General features: G+C 51.6%; 1 protein-coding gene across 1 annotated transcript in view; it reads left to right on the forward strand.

Annotated features, from left to right (window-relative positions):
- Positions 1-3,905: 3,905 nt before the first annotated feature.
- Positions 3,906-20,156, forward strand: part of MTMR9 (myotubularin related protein 9) — a 163,377-nt gene continuing 147,126 nt past the window's right edge. The window contains exon 1 of the mRNA XM_063915089.1: positions 3,906-4,017. The gene's annotated coding sequence lies outside the window, so the exon portion shown is untranslated. The remainder of the gene's footprint in view (positions 4,018-20,156) is intronic.

Genomic DNA, 20,156 nt, shown 5'->3' on the forward strand with positions numbered 1-20,156 from the left:
TGACAACCCGATATAGTAAATCCTTCTCTACTATGAAATAAGGGCTGCCCCCCCTGGGTAAGGGCGAATACATTTTCCCATTATAAGTACAAATGTTCTGGAAAGCATTTGCAAGGTTCGGTTTCTTCCCGCTGGTCTCGTCCGAAATCCTGAAGCGACATGACAGTTCTCAATGTCCTTTTGTCACTCGCCTCCTCCGGATCGGTTGGCTCTTCTGGCGTAGAGGTACCGACTCCACACACACTCGGTTCCTGAGGACTTACTCGACCTATGAGACACGAAGCAGGGAGAGGAAGGCAGCTCCTCAAGTTTAAACGCCAGCAGTTCTGATAGGCCAGGGAAATCTCGCCCCAGGATCAAAGGATAGGGTGAGCGCAGGGCGACGGCTGCCACCAGCTGGATTGTCCGCCCCCACAGTTGTACTGGAAACCGCACTCTGGGGTACTTGCGAGTGGTACCATGGATGCAGAGCACCTCAACCGCAGATAAGACCTGGTCAGCGCCTTCATGGACTGACCCCGCGGAGATAACTGACAATTCACTCACGGTATCGACAAGCACCTGGATTGACCGTGCTGCTCTCTGGAGGGTCACCTGGAACCGGGAAGGCACAGAGGAACCCTTGCTTCAGACACAGCTGTAGGTTGGTTGCTCTGATTTCCCTGCTCCGCACTCCATAGACTCAGGTTGCTTGGTACAGTCCTTTCGGATGTGGCCCTGTTCTCCGCACTCATAGCAGATGACCAGATTGGTCCGAGCCCCAGTTTCCGGAGTTTGACGGGTTCGGGGTCTTGGGACTGGTCGAGTCTCTCGGTCTAAGCAGGGCTTAGCCATTTTCCCCAGCGCAGCATATCTCTCCATTGCGGCAGCTAGGTCCTCCATATTTTGAGGATCAGCCTGGAGAACCCACCTCTGCATGCCTCTGTCTAAGACCGGCACACAGTGGTCTAGGGCTACAGACTCCACCACTTGGGCAGCCGTATTCTTTTCCGGCTGAAGCCAAGACCTCACCATTTTTAGAAGTCCAGCCAGCTGGATTCGGAAATTCTCTGTCAGGGTCCAATGCCAGTCCTGGAACCGCTGAGCTTTGCAGGCCTTGGTTACGCCAATGCAACCCAGTATGGAAGCTTTAACCTGAGAATAGGTAGACGCCTGGTCCGCCGGGAGGTCATGGTACATTTTCTGGGATCCCCCGTCAAATATGGGGCCAGCTTATTCGCCCAGCTATCCTTTAGCCATCCCAGGCATGCGGCAGCGCGCTCAAAGGTCCTCAGGTAGGCTTCCACATCGTCTGAGGGACACATTTTTTGCAACTGCCTAGGCTCCTGGTGGTGCTGTCGCAGGAGACACACTTCATCACGAATCAGGCACAGGGTTTCCTGCTGAGCCTGTACTTGTGTTTGGAGAAGCTGCATCTGGGATTGTTGCCCCGCAGCCACAATAGTTAGGGCCCTTAACAACTCCTCCATGGTGGACGGGACGGATGCACAATATATGAATCTTGCATCCCTTAACATACACCACCAAACCACAGTTCAACAACAACAAAAACACACAAAGGGGAGATTTTTTTTTTTTTTTTTTAACTAATTGACACACACACCCTGGCTGGTTACTAACCTGACCAGAGGAAGTTTGCAGAGTCTGTGGAGACTGTCACGGTTCCAGTGGCTCCTGCAGCCGCTGGGATTCCAGCTGCCCTTGGTGCATCCAGCAGAGGGTCCCTGTTTGGGCGCCAATTTGTAACAAGCGACCTTCCACCAGACAAGACGCTGACACAGTTGTATGAAATGAATGCAGACCGTTTACTTCCACAGCATAGTAAACAGACGTTTCACAGCAAGTTTCAATGGGTACCTTAATTAGGCACCAGTTCACAAACAGCATGTACACAATCTCAGGCTCCCTGTCTCTAACCCACTGGCCCGCCCTCTATCGCCTAGTCACTTGTTGGCATCAGGAGCCCTAAGCCCTTGCCCTAACGAGCTTTATAAAAGTGTGGCACAGGTGTGCCTGATTGCTGGGAGCGCGTGCTCCAATACCTGGACTGGACCTGCATGGATGGGATCTCATGTATGAAATTGCAGGGTATTTCTGTGTATCAACAGCAATACCATACTATAATTTCAAAGGAGAACATCAAAAACTTTGTGAAAAACTCATCAGTGGATAAATCCTGACAAACTTACCAAAACCTTCTAATCTGGCTTTTCTGTGCAGGGCTGTTTTAGACAATTTGGCTCCCAGTGCGAGCATTTAAAAAAGTGCGTCGCCCCGTAATTCCCCCCCCCCCTCTTACACACTTAAAAATGCCCCCCCCTAAAAAAAAAAGTATTTTCCTGGCGAGGGGGCATGGCTTCACTAAAATGGCTGTGGCCTCGCAGGAAAAGACTACCTTACACCCCAGGTTTTGACAGACCTCGGCCACTACAGGGGGAAAAAAACATTCCACCATATTAAGCCCCACACAGTAATGCCCCCCTGCACAATATTATGCCACACACCACAATGCCCGTGATACATTATGCCCTACAGTAAAGCTTCTAATTACTTTTAAATGACCTGATCGTTACCAGGGGTTTCATGCACTGGGCGTCATGCTCGTTGCTAGGGTTTTCATGCACTGGGCGTCATGCTCGTTGCTAGGGTTTTCATGCACTGGGCGTCATGCTCGTTGCTAGGGTTTTCATGCACTGGGCGTCATGCTCGTTGCTAGGGTTTTCATGCACTGGGCGTCATGCTCGTTGCTAGGGTTTTCATGCACTGGGCGTCATGCTCGTTGCTAGGGTTTTCATGCACTTGGTGTCATGCTCGTTGCTAGGGGTTTCATGCTCTTTGATCCATGCTTGTTACCGAGGGTAATGCTCATTGCCAAGAGTAATGCTTGTTGCTAGCGGCGTACACTTGCACTGCTATGCTGCTCTACCCCTCCTTCCTCTTCCATAGTACTCCACCCGGGGGGGCGGAGTTTCGTGCAATGACACAGTTGGGTCGTGACGTCACAACGCAACCGCATCACTGTGTGAAACTCCGCCCCTCCCCCCGAGTGGAGTGCTATCAGGGTAGAGGGGGAGCAGGGAGCCACAAAGTGCCGCGGGCTAGAAACGGCACTGTTTCCGTGTCTCTCCCAATTTCTTTATAAGTTTATGCACTGCAAAGGAGACTGAGGGGAAGATTTATTAAAGCTTGAAGAGAGATAAAGTATCAGCCAATCAGCTCCTAACTGCCGTGTTACAGGCTGTATTTGAAGAATGACATTTAAGAGCTGATTGGTTGGTACTTTATCTCCGTCCACTTTATCTCTCTCCAAGCTTTGACAAATCTCCCCCTGAATCGATCACATAAGCATCCAGGGCTTCCAATCGAATCTGCTTCCAGTTGGAGAATCTAAAGCCCAATACCCATGGGCCGATGCAGGAGAGATGTGTGCTGAGCGAACCGCTCAGCACACATCTCTCCTGCCGCTCAGCACAGCGCGATCTGTGCTGAGCGTGCGGGGGGAGACGGGGGGGCCGCTCATTTCACCCAGCGGGTGAAGTGAGCGACCCGCTAGATTGGCCTGCATGCAGGCCAATCTAGCAGCAGCGATAGCGATGTGCGGGGCCGCGCATCGCTATCGCTGAGGGGGCTACACACGGAGCGATCATTCTGATATTCTAAGCAATCTAGTCAGATTGCTTAGAATATCGCTCCGTGAGTACCCCCCTTTAGTTACAACAGTAAGCCATTCTAACATGAATACTAGTTCAGACCACAAAATGGCTGCCTTGGTGATGTCACTCTTTCCCAGTGAATTGATTGGCTGCCTTTCCATCAGTAATAGTTTAGCTGACAAAATGACTGCCTTGAACGTGTGGGCGATAGGCCAAGTTTAATGATGTCAAGTGAAAGTTGAATTGATCCTATTCAGTAAAAACGCCTCCTCAGGCTGACCAGGAATGACCAGGCAATAAAATTCTATTCTTTTACCTGAAGATCTGACCTGCAGAGCTGAATGTGACAAGGAGGTAGCTCAAGGTATTTAATTGTTAAAAATTGTGCATATTTAGCTCTTTTAGCCGATTACCACGCGATTCTGCTAATGATAACAGGAATGCATTGCCGGAACATCTTTTTAGAAATCTCTGCTGCGTTTGTTTGAACTTTACCTGAGATCAGCACTTGTGCTTTATGAGAGGTGATGTACATTTTTCAGCCCGTCTGACCCTGCAACACTCCTGCCTGCGCGCTGGGCGAGCTGCCTATGGTAATCTCGCTGACAGGCTCTCCAGCGTCTGGCTGATTCATTACAGTGTCTCACACAAGCCTTTTGTGCTTACATTAATAGATTTTTTCAATGCACGAAGCTACACAAAGGCTTAAAAACAATAAGCCCGGAGGAATAAATTGTTTAACCTTCTAGTACTTTCTAATTAAATTAACAGCCGCAATCATGGGGACATTGGCGGTTATATAGAAAGGAAGTATAAAAGTACATGAACTTATAGCGAATAAGCAGCATTTGAAGCCACTCGCAAGTGTTCGGAGACGGTGGCCCTTTGGCTGGTCCGGTGGTCACAGTTCCACTGAATTGGTTGGTGCCTTGGCCGAGATACGTGGGACATTCTGTATTTAAAGGCGTGCTATTTTCAGTTGGACGGGAACAGTTCACTTATCACGCTGGATTGAATAAATTGAGGGATTTATTTACAACTGCGCAAGCGCAATAATTTCTGAGATCTCTTGGGGTGCATGTGTTACACAGAGTCAGAGTGTACACAGTCAGGACACACGGTATCAATAGTGTAGCGGAAAAGTGATGGGCGTTCCCGGGCGGTGACTGGGAGGCGGCTAGTAGTCAGTGGCGGATCTTGCCACGGGCAAGCAGGACTTTTGCCCGGGGCGCCGCCTTCCGGAGGGCGCCGGCGCCATCCGGAGGGCGCCGCACCATGGCAAGATCCTCCACTGTCAGACAGTGTGCGCCCCCGCTGTGCCCCCCCTCCCGCTGTGAGAAGGGAACCAGACGCTATGCGTCTGGTTTCCCTTCGTGGCGCTGGTCCTCCCCCGCTCTGAAGGGAATCAGACGCTAAGCGTCTAGTTTCCCTTCATGGAGAGGACCTTTGGTGTGCGGTGCGCGATGACGTCATCGCGCACCGCACAGCATTGTGGCATAGACGCTAGGGGTCATAATTGACCTCTAGCGCTTATGCTGTGCTATGGGAGAGACGTCATGACTGACGTCTCTCCCATAGATCCGAGGAGAAGAGCGGCGCCGGTCTGCAGGGTCTGGAAACAGGAGCGGGGTACAGTAAGTATAATTTTTTTTTCTTTCTTTTTTTCCCCAGCAGCGCTACAAATGGGGGGCGTGACTGACCACGCCCCCATGTTAAGCCACGCCCCTAAATTTTGCCCGGGGCGCCGAAAGGGCAAGAACCGGCCCTGCTAGTAGTGCACGCAAACATGGTTGGTTCAGTGGGCGGGTTACGGGAGGGTCACGTGCACGTCAGTGAAAGTGGTTGCGTATGCAGGAGCACAGCCGCACCCATAGGAGGCTGTGGTCAGACAAAGACATGGGCCCGCATTCCGAGTTGATCGTTAGCTGCCGTTGGTCGCTGCGTAGCGACCAGTTAAAAAAAATGGCAAAACTGCGCATGCGTATGCACCGCAATGCGCATGCGCGGCGTACAGGTACAAAGAGCATCGTGGTTTTGCACAGGTTCTAGCGACGCTTTGAGTCGCACTGGCGAACGCAAGGAGATTGACAGGAAGTGGGAGTTTCTGGGTGTCAGCTGTCCGTTTTCTGGGAGTGTTTGGAAAAACACAGGCGTGGCCGGACGTTTGCTGGGCGGGTATCTGACATCATTACTGTGTCACTCGTCGCAGCAATCATTGCACAGAATAAGTAACTACAGGGCTGGTTTTGTCCTGCACAAAATGTGTTTGCTGCCGCTCTGCTGCACAGGCGTTCGCACTCCTGCAAAGTGAAAATACACTCCCCCGTGGGCGGCGACTATGCGTTTGCACGGCTGCTAAAAGTAGCTAGCGAGCGATCAACTCGGAATGAGAACCATTGTCTTCTCCTATAAGGCTGCTGCAAGTCTTGATGGTGCGATTGATATTGGCGTCTAAGGATGCACCTACCGTTATAGCATGCGACGGTGCTAAAAGTGGGCGTCTCAGTCCTTGCACATTTGGCTGCACGGATGTACAAAGGGGGAGGAGCTTGTAGGGGCATTTGCATAAATTTGCAGAGGGCGACTGTCAATACGCAGTGGGTGCACTTTTGCGTATGACTCAGGCCCTTGCTGCCATAATATAGAGTAAGAATCAAGGCCACTAAGGTTTTTTTTCTCTGCATCCAGCCTGGGTCTGGCTCCCGTCTGGCTAGCGCAGTGCTCCTTTCTGTTTTCAGCTCCTCGTATACTGTGAAGAGAGACGAAGCATCACAATGTCTCCTCCCCCTGCGTCTGACAAGGGGCCTAATTCAGATCTGATTGCAGCAGCAAATTTCTTAGCTAATGGGCAAAACCATGGGGGTGATTCCGAGTTGTTCGCTCGCTAGCAGATTTTAGCAGCATTGCACACGCTAGGCCGCCGCCCTCTGGGAGTGTATCTTAGCTTAGCAGAATAGCGAACAAAAGATTAGCAGAATTGGGCATAGAAAATTCTTAGCAGTTTCTGAGTAGCTCCAGACCTACTCACGGATTGCGATCAGCTCAGGCCGTTTCGTTCCTGGTTTGACGTCACACACACGCCCAGCGTTCGGCCAGCCACTCCCCCATTTCTTCAGACACTCCCGCGTTTTATCCTGGCACGCCTGTGTTTTTTCCGCACACTCCCAGAAAACGGCCAGTTTCCGCCCAGAAACACCCACTTCCTGTTAATCACACTCCGATCACTTCAACGATGAAAATTCTTCGTTCGTGAGAAAATCTACTAAGTTTTGTGCTAAAATACTTAGCGCATGCGCACTGTGTACCATGCTGTGGCCGGAGGGACCCCAGCCACGAGGAGAATGGCCGCCTGCGGCACTGAAGGGGTTAACCACTAGTTCCCGGCGCCATTTTTAAGGACAAAGGGCGCTTGGCGCCAGATTTGAATTAATGGGCGCTAGGCGCCGTGTGTTATAAAAACTGTTTAGTACTGTACTTTTAAAATGTGCCATGGTCCCGGACCCCTCCGGAGACCACGGCAGTGAGGGCAGCCCCCGGCGCGCTCAGCAGAGTGTGCGCGCCGGGGGAGAGGGCAGCCGCTGACCGCCGGAGTCCGGGAGCTCCGCTCCCGGCAGCGGTCAGTGAAGCCCGGGCGCACCAACTGTGTGCGCGCCGGGGAGAAGGGTGAGCGCTGCGGCTGGGAGCTCGGCTCCCGCTGCAGTGCTCTCTGTGAGAGCCGCCGCCTCAGCCCAGCACGGGTGGCCAGCCGCAGCAGCCGGGACGGACGTTCGGGCTGCTAGCCGGCGAGGGGGGGTGCGCCGCAGCCCGGCTCCCCGCCGGACGCTGCGGCGAGGCCACAAGTCAGCGCCGCTCATGGGGGACCGGGCGAGAAGTTGCGAGAAGTTGCCGTCATGGATGGTCTCCCAACTGATGTGGTCCTAGGAAATGATCTGGGTGGTGGGATCGTCACTATGTTTGTTGGCGCCATTCCCCGGAGTCAAGTTCCAAAACCACCGTTGACATCAGCTACTCCAGCACAGCCCAGCCCAGAGGAAAAGACTACAGCTGCTAGACAACTACCAGCACAGCCAACCACAGCATCAACCAGCCCAGAGGAAAAGATCACAGCGGCTAGATCAGTACATCGACCCCGCATGCCTTTTGCCTCTGGTATGCCTACGTCCCCTAGCAACGCAGAGGATGTCGGTTCCAGCTCGTGTGATCCTGTGGGGGTGCCCAATGATGCTCCTGACCCAAGTGGTTTGCCAACTCCGGCGGTGAGTATGAGAAACCACACTGACTTTTCCATGACTGACCCCTACCAGACTGACCCTAGAAATCCCCACCTAGATCCCCCTGTAGAGTGTCCTAATTTAGGAGAGATTGAGGGCCACAGGCAGGAGTTTAGGGAGGCTCAACTCTCTGACCCGTCCCCGAAAGGCATGAGGCGCCACTCTGGCAGCGGCCTTGACAGGGTTGGGGCGGGGAGGTTGACCTGGCGGGAAGGGTTAAGGTACAGGGTAGCCAGGAAAGTGGGGGGGGGATAGACCAGATAGGGAATGTGTCCAACTGGTCCCCCCAGGGAACTTTCCTGTGCAACCGGTGTCGGTTGCCAGCGAAACCCCTTTGGACAGTAACCCGGAGACAGACCGTACCCTGAAGTGCCTGACACAGAGCTTACCCTGGTCTGGAATGTCGGATGACGCCCAGACCACATGTAAGGCTGGTGCCATGCATTGGCAGCCGGGGCACTCCAGCGGTTGTGTTGTCTCTGGGCCTCTGCCCATAGGAGAACCCTTGCAGCAAGTTGCTGTGGACATAGCAGGTCCCCTACCTGTGCACCGTAGATCGGGGAAGACACGCAGCCTCCCTGTAGTGGATGCCACACAGGATCCAGAGGCTGGTGGTCTGGCCGCCATCACTGTGGCACAGGTAGCGGACGAGGAGGAAGGAGTAGGCCTAGGTGACAGGGTAGGTTTCCCGAGTCATAGGTCGACGAAGGAGGATTGGAGGGCAGGTCTGACAGTTAGGGCAGACAGTTGCCAGATAGGTATGACGAAGGTGCAGTGCCTGGGGCACCATGTGGGAGGAGACAGGGGTAGGCCCAACCCAGAGGGGGTGGAGGCAACCAGAGGCTGTCCCCGACCCACATCACCCAGACCGGTACTGACCTTAGAACCTGTAAGGCCCTACGGACACGTTGTCATTGACTTTAGTCCTGTAGTGAACCCCTTGACAGAGATGGCTAGGAAGGGCATTCCCAAGTCAGTGGACTTTGCACCCGCTTGCGAGTTGGCATTCCAGTCATTGAAGGAGGCTCGGGTACCCGCTCCAGTGCTGATGGCGCACATTCTTGACCAGGACTGTGTGTTACGAACTATTGCGCCACTGCACGGACTGGTAGCAGTACCGAGCCAGAAAGAGCCATATGGGCAGGAGCACCCTGTGGCCTGGTTGAGCAGTATACTGCTATTGTGGGAGGTGGGGTATGCCACAGTTGGGACACCGTGGGTGGCACTTGTTTGTAACCGGCCCCCCACCGTGGTGACTTACCACCTACCTGTTAGGTGGCTGCAACCTACCTTGGGGGAATTGGACAGACTTTTGTGGTGGCGCCTTGAACTTGGACTTCAGGAGGACTATCTGAGCATTGTGCACCCACGAAGAGAGGCCCACTGCACTATGGATGAACTGTCTAGGCCAGAGCCTACAACCCCCAGGTAGCGTCCCCTTCACCCCAACGGACTGCGGGACCAGGACCCAAATCGTTGGGACATGGGTCCCTGGTTGACCCGCTTGAATGGGGGGGGGGGGGGGGAAGGGACCCCAGCCACGAGGAGAATGGCCGCCTGCGGCACTGTAGGGGTTAACCCCTAGTGCCCGGCGCCATTTTTAAGGACAAAGGGCGCTTGGCGCCAGATTTGAATTAATGGGCGCTAGGCGCCGTGTGTTATAAAAACTGTTTAGTACTGTACTTTTAAAATGTGCCGTGGTCCCGGACCCCTCCGGAGACCACGGCAGTGAGGGCAGCCCCCGGCGCGCTCAGCAGAGTGTGCGCGCCGGGGGAGAGGGCAGCCGCTGACCGCCGGAGTCTGGGAGCTCCGCTCCCGGCAGCGGTCAGTGAAGCCCGGGCGCACCAACTGTGTGCGCGCCGGGGAGAAGGGTGAGCGCTGCGGCTGGGAGCTCGGCTCCCGCTGCAGTGCTCTCTGTGAGAGCCGCCGCTGGGGGCCGGGAGCTCTGCTCCCGGCGCCTCAGCCCAGCACGGGTGGCCAGCCGCAGCAGCCGGGACGGACGTTCGGGCTGCTAGCCGGCGAGGGGGGGTGCGCCGCAGCCCGGCTCCCCGCCGGACGCTGCGGCGAGGCCACAAGTCAGCGCCGCTCATGGGGGACCGGGCTAGCCGGCTCCCTAGCGGCGTGGGTGAATTAGGATGGTGAGCGCTGGGGTCCGGGAGCTACGCTCCCGGCGCCTCAGCGCTGAAACAAGCCAGAGTCACGGCGGCCGGGACAAGTGTCCCGGGCCGCCGGGCTTCGGTACAGGGGGGTGCGCCGCACTGTGCGGTGAGGCCACTGAGTAGTGCCACACTGGGGGGACAGGGAGAGCCAGCTCCCTGGACCCCAGAGGCAGGAAGGCAGGCTGGAGGATGGGGGAAGCCAGCCCATACCTCCAGCACTGAGATAGAGAGCCCTGGCAGCCAGGCTGCAGGGCTAGGGAAGCCCAGCGCTGAGCGCTGGGCACAGTAGTTAAATAACAAGACATTGTGTAAAAAATGTAATGACATACAGTGTGTTGTAAGGCACTGCAGTGCCTGAGTATGTAGAGTCTGTGCGGGGCACAGGCTCAGTGTATATTTAAAGGGAAATGTACAGTGTGATTTAAATGTGATGTATTTAAAGGTAAATTGCACTTACTTGATTGTGTGTCCCAGGAGGGAGGAATCCATGGCTGTGCAGGCTGATGGATTCTCCCAGACCTTTTCCCCAAAAACGGAATGCTTTCCCATCCAGCCTCACATTTCCAAGGGGCACAGGGAGAAAGAGTAGCAGCTCAGCTATGAAACAAGCTGAGTGGTTTCTTGGAGTTCCATGGAGATCAGCCGTAGTGGACTAGAGACCTGGACCGGGGAGCCAGGCTGCCCAGCTCTGGAGCCCAAATCCAGGCTGCAGGCAGTGAGCTGGGTCCCGGGCAGGTTTCTGGAGGTCAGATTTAGGAGGGAAAACTTCCCCCAGCCAGACTGAACGGCACCGGGGAGTATCCTGACTCTCCAAGATGGGAGAGTCAAAGGAGACCGACCACTCCCCACTGTCCATAGAGGACAATGTTAGGTATGCATGAGACCAAGGCATGCACAGCTCATGGGTAAACATTGATTGGTTGTGCACCACAGGGCGGGCTTACCCCCTGTGGTAAGGGGTCTTGGAGAGGGATAAAAGGAGGGCAGCTGGCCCATAGGAGGGTGTATTATTCCATCTTATTCTGCTGAAAACATCTGATTGTATGCTGTTACCCCTAGCAATAGGGAGGAGCCTTTTTAAAGGTTATTTGAGCAATAAACATCTTTGCCTCAAGAAAACTGCTTCATCTTGTGACCAACAGGGTTAGACCAAACCTAGCCCCGTCCTCCGGCTGTCCAGGGAAGTACCTAGCGTCTCCAAGCTCCGCCTTCCGCCAGCTACCGGTAGAGGCCTAGCAAGTGGCTAGTGGGGATTCGTCAGCACCACACAGCTGTGGTAAGGCAGTGCGTCGGCACATACAGAGCAGAACCGTGGTTCCAAACGCCACGGCAGGTTAGGAGTTTGGTGGTGGCAGCGAGAACCCGCCCACAGCGCAGTGGGTGGAGTCAGTAACAGGCGGTTACTGACGGTAAGCGGGAATCCCCTATGTGGTCAGGCCTCGTGCGGCTTGACCTTCCAATCTGTGTGCAGTCAACGGGACGCGAAAGCGGCGAGTGCTTTCGTACGGTACCGTCCTGTCACACATGCGCATGCACATTTTTGCCTTAATCGCTCCGTTGCGAAAATCGGCAATGAGCGAACAACTCGGAATGACCCCCCATGTGCACTGCAGAGGAGGCAGATGTAACATGTGCAGAGAGAGTTAGATTTGGGTGGGGTGTGTTCAAACTGAAATCTAAATTGCAGTGTAAAAATAAAGCAGCCAGTATTTACCCTGCACAGAAACACAATAACCCACCCAAATCTAAATCTCTCTGCACATGTTACATCTGCCCCCCCCCCCCCCCCCCCCCTGCAGTGCACATGGGCCCTCATTCCGAGTTGATCGGTCGCAAGGCGAATTTAGCAGAGTTACACACGCTAAGCCACCGCCTACTGGGAGTGTATCTTAGCATCTTAAAATTGCGACCGATGTATTCGCAATATTGCGATCACAAACTACTTAGCAGTTTTAGAGTAGCTCCACACTTACTCTGCCTGTGCGATCATTTCAGTGCTTGTCGTTCCTGGTTTGACGTCACAAACACACCCAGCGTTCGACCAACCACTCCCCCGTTTCTCCGGCCACTCCTGCGTTTTTTCCGGAAACGGTAGCGTTTTCAGCCACACGCCCATAAAACGCCGTGTTTCCGCCCAGTAACACCCATTTCCTGTCAATCACATTACGATCGCCGGAGCGATGAAAAAGCCGTGAGTAAAAATACTATCTTCATAGCAAAGATACTTGGCGCAGTCGCAGTGCGAATATTGCGCATGCGCACTATGCGGAATTTCACTGCGATGCGATGAAAAATACCGAGCGAACGACTCGGAATGAGGGCCATGGTTTTGCCCATTAGCTAACAAATATGCTGCTGTGATCAGATCTGAATTACCCCCATTGTCCGTCAGACACTCACCACTCAGCACGTTTACAGTATGCTGGAAGAACCAGTATGACCTGAGAAAAGCGGCAGTCATGCCACCCCTAGGGCATTACGCTCTGGAAGACAGCCCAGGACTTTGCGGCTGTTTAGCAGCCTCCACCATTGCTGGCGCCCTGAGCACCTGCTCTGGGATCCCCGCCCTTCCTATGCCCCTGCTCTGTACCATTCCCCAAGCATGATGAACACCTGAGTGCGCACTCCACTTTCAACACCTGCCACGGTCCAGGATCGCCCATTGAATATTCAATGCACTTCTCCCTGCGTGCACCCTGCGTGTACCTGAATTTAGAACTGCAACTCTCGGGACCATTTGTGGTGCAGCTGAGACCCACTGCTGCACTACCTCTGACATTGGCTGTGCGCATCGATGTATTAAGGGCCTAATTCAGACATCGTCGCTGTTGTATGAGATCGCTCAGCGTCCGATTAACAAATGACTGCGCAATGCGTATGCACCACAATGCGCAGGCGCGAGCTCAAACAGCGACATAATGGTGCAAAAATTTCCATCGCTAGACATACGCAAGGTAATTGACAGGAAGCGGACATTTGGGGGTGGTAACTGCCCATTTTCTGGGCGTGTCAGGAAAAGCGCAGGCGTTTTCAGGGAGGGTGTGTGATGTCAGCTCCGGCCCCCATCAGCCTGTTCTCATCGCACTGAAGGAGTAAGTCCCGGGCTACGCACAAACTGCACAGACTGGAAAAATCATTCGATGGTGAGTGAGTTGCGAACGGATTTGCAGATGCCCGCCTTGCATGGGGCGGGTTTTCACTCTATGGGCGGCAGCTATCTGATCACAGACCTCTGCGAAAACACAGAAGAGTGATCAGGTCTGAATTAGGCGCTAAGGGGAACATTTACTAAGCAGTGATAAGAGCGGAGAAGTGAGCCAGTGGAGAAGTTGCCCCATCAACCAATCAGAAGCTCTGTATCATGTAATAGTATGCAAATGATAAATGTTACTTCAGTGCTGATTGGTTGCCATGGGCAATTTCTCCACTGGCTCACTTCTCCGCTCTTATCACTGCTTAGTAAATGTCCCCCTAAGAGAGGAGGGGGCCCGTGTTCAGTTTCCATCTGGGCCCCCTCATGTCTAGCCAGCAGCGCAGCACTAGAGTCACTACGAGACCCTAGTGCTGTGTCAGAATCTAATCCGATGTGCAGGACTCCAGCAAAATGGTGCTGCAGCCATTTTCTCAGTGATTTTCCTACTGCGCATGCTCGAAATGCTGTGAAAATGACTGCTGCAGCCATTTTCCTGGTGATTTGTGCTGCGCTGCTGCAGCTGACTCTGGATGGGTAAGTATTCAAGAAATGGGTGCAGGGTGTGCCATGTGCCCCCCCCCCCCCGGAACCAGGGGCCAATGTGTACCAAAGACCTTGCACCCATTGTATATATGCCACTGGCTGCGTATACACCTCTGGATCAGGTGCAAAGTATTTTGCAAAACTGTATGTAACGCACTCTTATACCCACTGCCACCTTTCTGTCCAAGTTCCCACTGATTCTCAAATAAAACGTTGTACTAAGTCGCTCAAAATTTCCGCCCCGGCCCCCAGCCTCTAACTTTGAGGTAACTGCTACTTTCATAAGATGTCCACCTAGCTTGGCCTAGATCAATAGTAAATAGCAGGAGAAAAAATAATATTATGAGTCTGACACGTATTTACAATGGGCGTCCTGAGAAAAACTTTCCTATTTAACAGCAAGAGATATAGCGTGATAAATTGGCCTATTAGTCTTGTCCCGGCGAGCGGACAGAAAGATGCATGCAGGTATAGGAGTTATTTATTCCACTGCAGTATTTATTGAGACAATTTTGCTAGACGAGAAACAGTGAGATAAATATATCTATTTCCTTAAGTCTGCAAAAAACCAACCCAGCCGTTTATAGCCTGCGTCAGACCATAATCCAGAGAGCCATACATCTCTCTATAGGATATACCGTATATGGCCTGTTTCAGAGGTGGACGTTAACTGTACGCAATGCGCAAATAATTCTGAAAGAAACTCCTAGGCAACAAGGGATCTCAGGCAGAGAAGCCCCTGGGTACAGTCAAGGAGGGGCGTCACCCCCACAGTTCTGCAGATGAAGGGCAGCCCCTCTATGTAACCCTCTCCTGGTAATTCGTGAGAAGTGTAGCCCATAGACTATAGCGGCGTTAGCTGCCAGGGTCAATACCATACCTCCAAACTGTCACGATTCCAGCGTCAGTTTGGTGAGACCACGCCCACTCAGGTGAGGTCACACCCCTCACAAGTGAGCCCACGCCCCTTTTCGGGTCTGCACGCTTTTTTGGCGCGCGATAATCCCGATTTTGTTGAGGTTAAAGTTGGGAGGTATGATCAATACTTTGGTAAATCTGCTAGCCTAGAAACTATGGGGGCTGACATGGAACTATGGGGGACATTTACTAAGCAGTGATAAGAGCGGACAAGTGAGCCAGTGGAGAAGTTGCCCATGGCAACCAATCAGCACTGAAGTAACTTCTATAATTTGCATACTATAAAATGATACAGAGCTGCTGATTGGTTGATGGGGCCACTTCTCCACTGGCTCACTTCTCCGCTGTTATCACTGCTTAGTAAATGTCCCCCTATCTGCTGTGATCCCTCCATAGTACATTCTGGGGATCCTAAATATGTGTTGGTACCTCATGAAAATGGCTGTTTTAGGGGGATATCCTGCAAATATTGTTTAATAAATAGGCCCCTTGGTGTTTAGTGATGTCTCACTATAGGGGATATTCATCAAACCTTCTACAGAGGACAAGTGTCAGATTATAGCTATCATGTTATAGAATGTACTAGATAAATGCCAGCTAGATCCGATTGGTTGCTATGGGCAAACACAGCGTGTCCTTATACTGTATGCTGGATACATTTCCCCACTATATGTTTATACATATAAATATATAGTTCTAGGGATGGCAATCAGTGGGTTACCATCAATGGTCACCCTCGATGATGCTAACAGTGCTTAACATCATTGGCATAAAACCACTGACAGGGAACCATTGATGAACATTCAGTACCTCCTGTGGGGAACGACAGGCGGTGGGCCAATCAGGGAAGTGGTGGGCTTTGCAGTGCACTCCCTGCTCCAAGGGAAAAAAATAAACCATTGCAGCTTCTCAGCCATTGATGGACACTTAATCTCCGCCGTTGATGGTCAAACCATTGACCATCGGGGGTTGATGTCCATCCCTATCCAGCTCACTCTGCACAAGAAGCCACGGTCATGTTCCCAGGGCCAGATTAAGATTTGTGGAGCAATACATTTTCTATGTCTGTCATGATGCCAATTTGATTCCTGAGCAAAGGAAGACCAGGAGATAGGTCTGCAGACAGATCTACAGATACAAAGCCTGTGAGAGACAGAGAGAAGGATCTGGAAGTTTGCAGTGTGTCCAAGCGCAGTGATGGAGCACCCATTACACGCAGGAGAGAAATAGAGATAATATTATTATTATTATTATTATTATTATAGGAGAAGGTCTGGTATTGCCCTGGAGAGCCAGCTTGGGGCAATAGGAGTTGTACCTCCACAAAATCACCTTGAACCAAACTGCACAGCACACTGTAGGGGTGTTACACATATAGAGGAGGGGGGATAATCTTTAAGGGGCCTATTTATCAATTATTTGTGGTATGTCCCCCAAAATACCTGTTTTCGGGTATTACCAACAAATAATATGTATCCCCCGAATGTATGTAGCCAGGGGCTACAGCAGATATTGGAGATATTGGAGGATAGGCGATGCATTATAGCTTGTCCCCAGTAGTAGTCATCTGAATATGGCATTAGCCTGTTGGGCTATGTTTTGCAAAGACTAACACAATACAAAGCCTTCAAATTTACAACCAGTAAAGGGACAGCAGCCATAAATATACTTGCATAATTGTTCCTAGCCCTGGATAATATTTATGGTAGGATTAGCTTTTATGTTGCACAAGATGGTGATTCAGACCAGATCGCTGCTGTGTGTTTTCGCACAGCGGACGATCAGATCCAAACTGCGCATGCGTATGCACCGCAATGAACAGTTACGACGGACAGCTGCAAAGCGGATCGCCGCTCTGCGACGGGTTTGTGCGAAGGATCCATTCGCACGGGCGTTCGCAAGGAGATTGACAGGAAGAAGGCATTTGTGGGTGGCAACTGACCGTTTTCAGGGAGTGGCTGAAAAAACGCAAGCGTATCCGTGCGTTTGAAGGGCGGGTGTCTGATGCCAAATCCGGTCCCGGACAGGCTGATGTGATCGCAGCGGCTGAGTAAGTCCTGGGCTGCGCAGAGACTGCACAAAATCAGTTTGTACAGCTCTGCTACACATGCGATCACACACTTACACAGCTAAAATATACTCCCCCCTGTAGGCGGCGACTATCTGATCGCAGCGCTGCAAAAATCATTGCCCAGCGATTAGGTCTGAATTACCCCGAGTCTTCTCATTAGCCTTAAGGGATACATTTTGCAAAAACTATGGATACCTCCCAGTCTCTTAGCACAAACGCATGCATTGTCAGCAGAACACGGATGTGCAGTCCCACCACTACTTATTTCACAGCTCTTGTCCTTGTGGGTGTATTTTAGTACGTTCGGGTGTATCATAATGTCTTATTGCAATGAATAGGGTGTTGTTGTTTTTTTTATTGCCACCTGTGGGGTGGTTTTTATGATATCTTCAATCTCTGCTGGCAGGAAGGGTGTTCTGTTGTCTGTTTGGAGTGATCTTCCATGGGGCAATCCTGCCTGGGCAGATAATATCGTTTAGTATGGTAGATGTGGAAAGCCCTAAAAATAGATTTTTGTCTGTGATGGGACTTTTTCTTCTCATACTGGGCGGGATGTACTAAAGGGAAAATGCGGTAAAACCCACGTTTTCGGGGGTTTTATCGCATTTTCATTTGTACTAATCCCCGGCCGCCGGGTTTTCGCCGCCGAGGCATATAGGGGGTCATTCCGAGTTGACCGTAGCTGTGCTAAATTTATCACAGCTACGATCTTCTTCCCTGACATGCGGGGGGACAGGGCTAGCCCGCCCCGCATGTCAGTCCGACCCCCCCTCGCAGAAGTGCAAAGGCATCGCACAGCGGCGATGTCTTTGCACTTCAAGAGTAGCTCCCGGCCAGCGCAGCTTTAGCGTGCTGGCCGGGAGCTACTCATCGCTCCCCAGCCCACAGCGGCTGCGTGTTGGCCTGCATTGGCCAGACCAAACCCACGAAACGGCGGCCAAATGCCGCCATTCCGCTCCCTCCCGCCCAGCGATCGCCTCTGCCTGATTGACAGCCAGAGGCGATCGCATCCCTGCTATGTCCTTCGGCCTTCTGGCATGCGTCGGCGCACTACGGCGCCGGCGCATGCACAGCAGGGACCCGTTCGCTCTGCTGCGTTAAAACGCAGCGAGCGAACGGGTCAGAATGACTCCCATAGAACAAGAAAAAATTAGATACACAGTATCACAAGGGAGCGCTAAATTCAATTATTAAAAAAACAATTTATTTGTGTGTATTACACTAAAATCAATGCAGTATATGAACAATAAATGACACCATTTACTACCACTGCTCACTAATCAGTCCATATTACCACCAATATTTTTGTAGTCCACAGGAATCTGTAACGGAGCTCCAATGCTGGATAATTAAGCACAGTATAAGTGCTATTTTGTAACTCCAAAGAGGCTGCTTGATAAAAAGATAGCAAGTTGCTGTATATGTGGGACAGCCGTAGGCTCAAAGGTGAAATTATATTAGTTCACACAGTACTTCGTAAGCTTGCAGAACCAGCGCTCTCAAATTAACCCTCCCCGCCGCCAGCCAAAACCTCACCACTGCCACTTCTGCACAGCCGGCCTGTGTGTTGGGGATCCGATGGTTTGTGATGAGTGCGGCACTGTGTCAATATCCACGGGGAGGGAGAAGAAGCGCGGCTCCGGGTCACCACCAGTTAGACAGCCTCTGATCAGTGGGTGGTCTAGGTGGTCAGGACCGAAATGGATGCAGTAGGAAGATCCCTTGACGCGTTTCTCCGTGTTTAAGGTAGTACGGTTTCATCAGAATCAGTAATCAATTATTGCAGTGCTGATTCAGCCAATTTTATCACCTCATATCTGCATCCTTGGATGCAGATGGTGATAAATAGGCCCCTTAATCTTACGTATCAACGCCATAAAACCATGAACTTGGAGTTTTTGGCTACAACCTGTTTAGAGGTCTGTGTGCAAATCACCACAGGACTCTGGAGAGCTGCAGAAAATCAGAAATGTGTCTTTACTAGCTGCAGTGGCACTTCTTGTATAACAAACACTTCCTGTATAACAACGGGATGATAATGATGAGACTGTAAGCTTGCGAGCAGGGCCTTCCTACCTCTATGTCTGTCTGTTGAAAGTAAAACCAGTTTTATCACTGTTGTTTCCAGTTGTAAAGCGCAACGGATTTTGCTGCACCATATAAGAAACTGTTAATAAATAAACGTTCACCACTCACATACAGCATACATATACAGACCATAATTGTTTTGCCCTTAGTATGCTCTGTGTTTGTTTGATCATATAAGTGCTGCTTGGCCCTTTCCGGGGGACGGGATCGAGCTCTCGCGTCACTAGGCCTCGTCCCCAAAACACTTTGATTTGCGAGTCTGCAGGAGGGGACGAGGCAAAATTAAGTAGATTCACATAATTTAGCTCTTCCCCTCAATTTGGCGCCCTGATTCCCTGTGTAATCTCCTCATCCTGCCAATCATATATTAAGAGGGGAGTCCAGGAGCAGAGCATTTTGTCCATCCTGAAATGGGTCATGATGGGAGGTAAGCACATTCTAATAAACCCCCCACCCTTCTACTAGGGCCCCCTTTTCTTAAGTGCCACAGTCCCCCCAAGGCTAAATCCAGCCATGCCCCTACTAATTGCAGCAATAAGCCTAGAAGCCTGTTGAGGGACATAGGAATGTGTCCTGCAGGCCAATTAACCGTAACATTCAGGGAAAAATCCCAGATTTTATTAATAATTTCTCATCTCTGAGCTTTAAAATGTAACAGTGATTAAGAAGATGATGTATAAAACAGGATTTTAATACCTACCGGTAAATCCTTTTCTCTTAGTCCGTAGAGGATGATGGGGATGCTTCAAGAACCATGGGGTATAGACGGGATCCGCAGGAGACATGGACACACTTTAAGACTTTGAATGGGTGTGAACTGGCTCCTCCCTCTATGCCCCTCCTCCAGAGTCCAGTTATAGGAACTGTGCCCAGGGAGACGGACATTTCGAGGAAATAATTTATTGATAAACCACGATGAGCATTTTACCAGCTCACACCTCCAGTATGCCGCAGAACGTGGCATCCAATAGAAAACCAGCCGACGGCATGAAGAATATGCAGCACTACGCTGACATACAGCGTAACACAACCTGTGTGTGTAAACACAACCAATAACAGCATAACGCATGTCATGGCATGAATATCGTCAGTAACAGGCTGACTTAAACGCAACACACCATGGGGTATATTTACTAAGGTCCCGATTTTGACCGAGATGCCGTTTTTTCTTCAAAGTGTCATCTCGGTAATTTACTAAGCAAAAATCTCGGCAGTGATGAGGGCATTCGTAATATTTTGGAAGTCCTAGGAAAAAATCAC

Source organism: Pseudophryne corroboree, chromosome 4 (genome assembly GCF_028390025.1).
Source record: "Pseudophryne corroboree isolate aPseCor3 chromosome 4, aPseCor3.hap2, whole genome shotgun sequence".
Lineage (NCBI taxonomy): Eukaryota > Metazoa > Chordata > Amphibia > Anura > Myobatrachidae > Pseudophryne > Pseudophryne corroboree.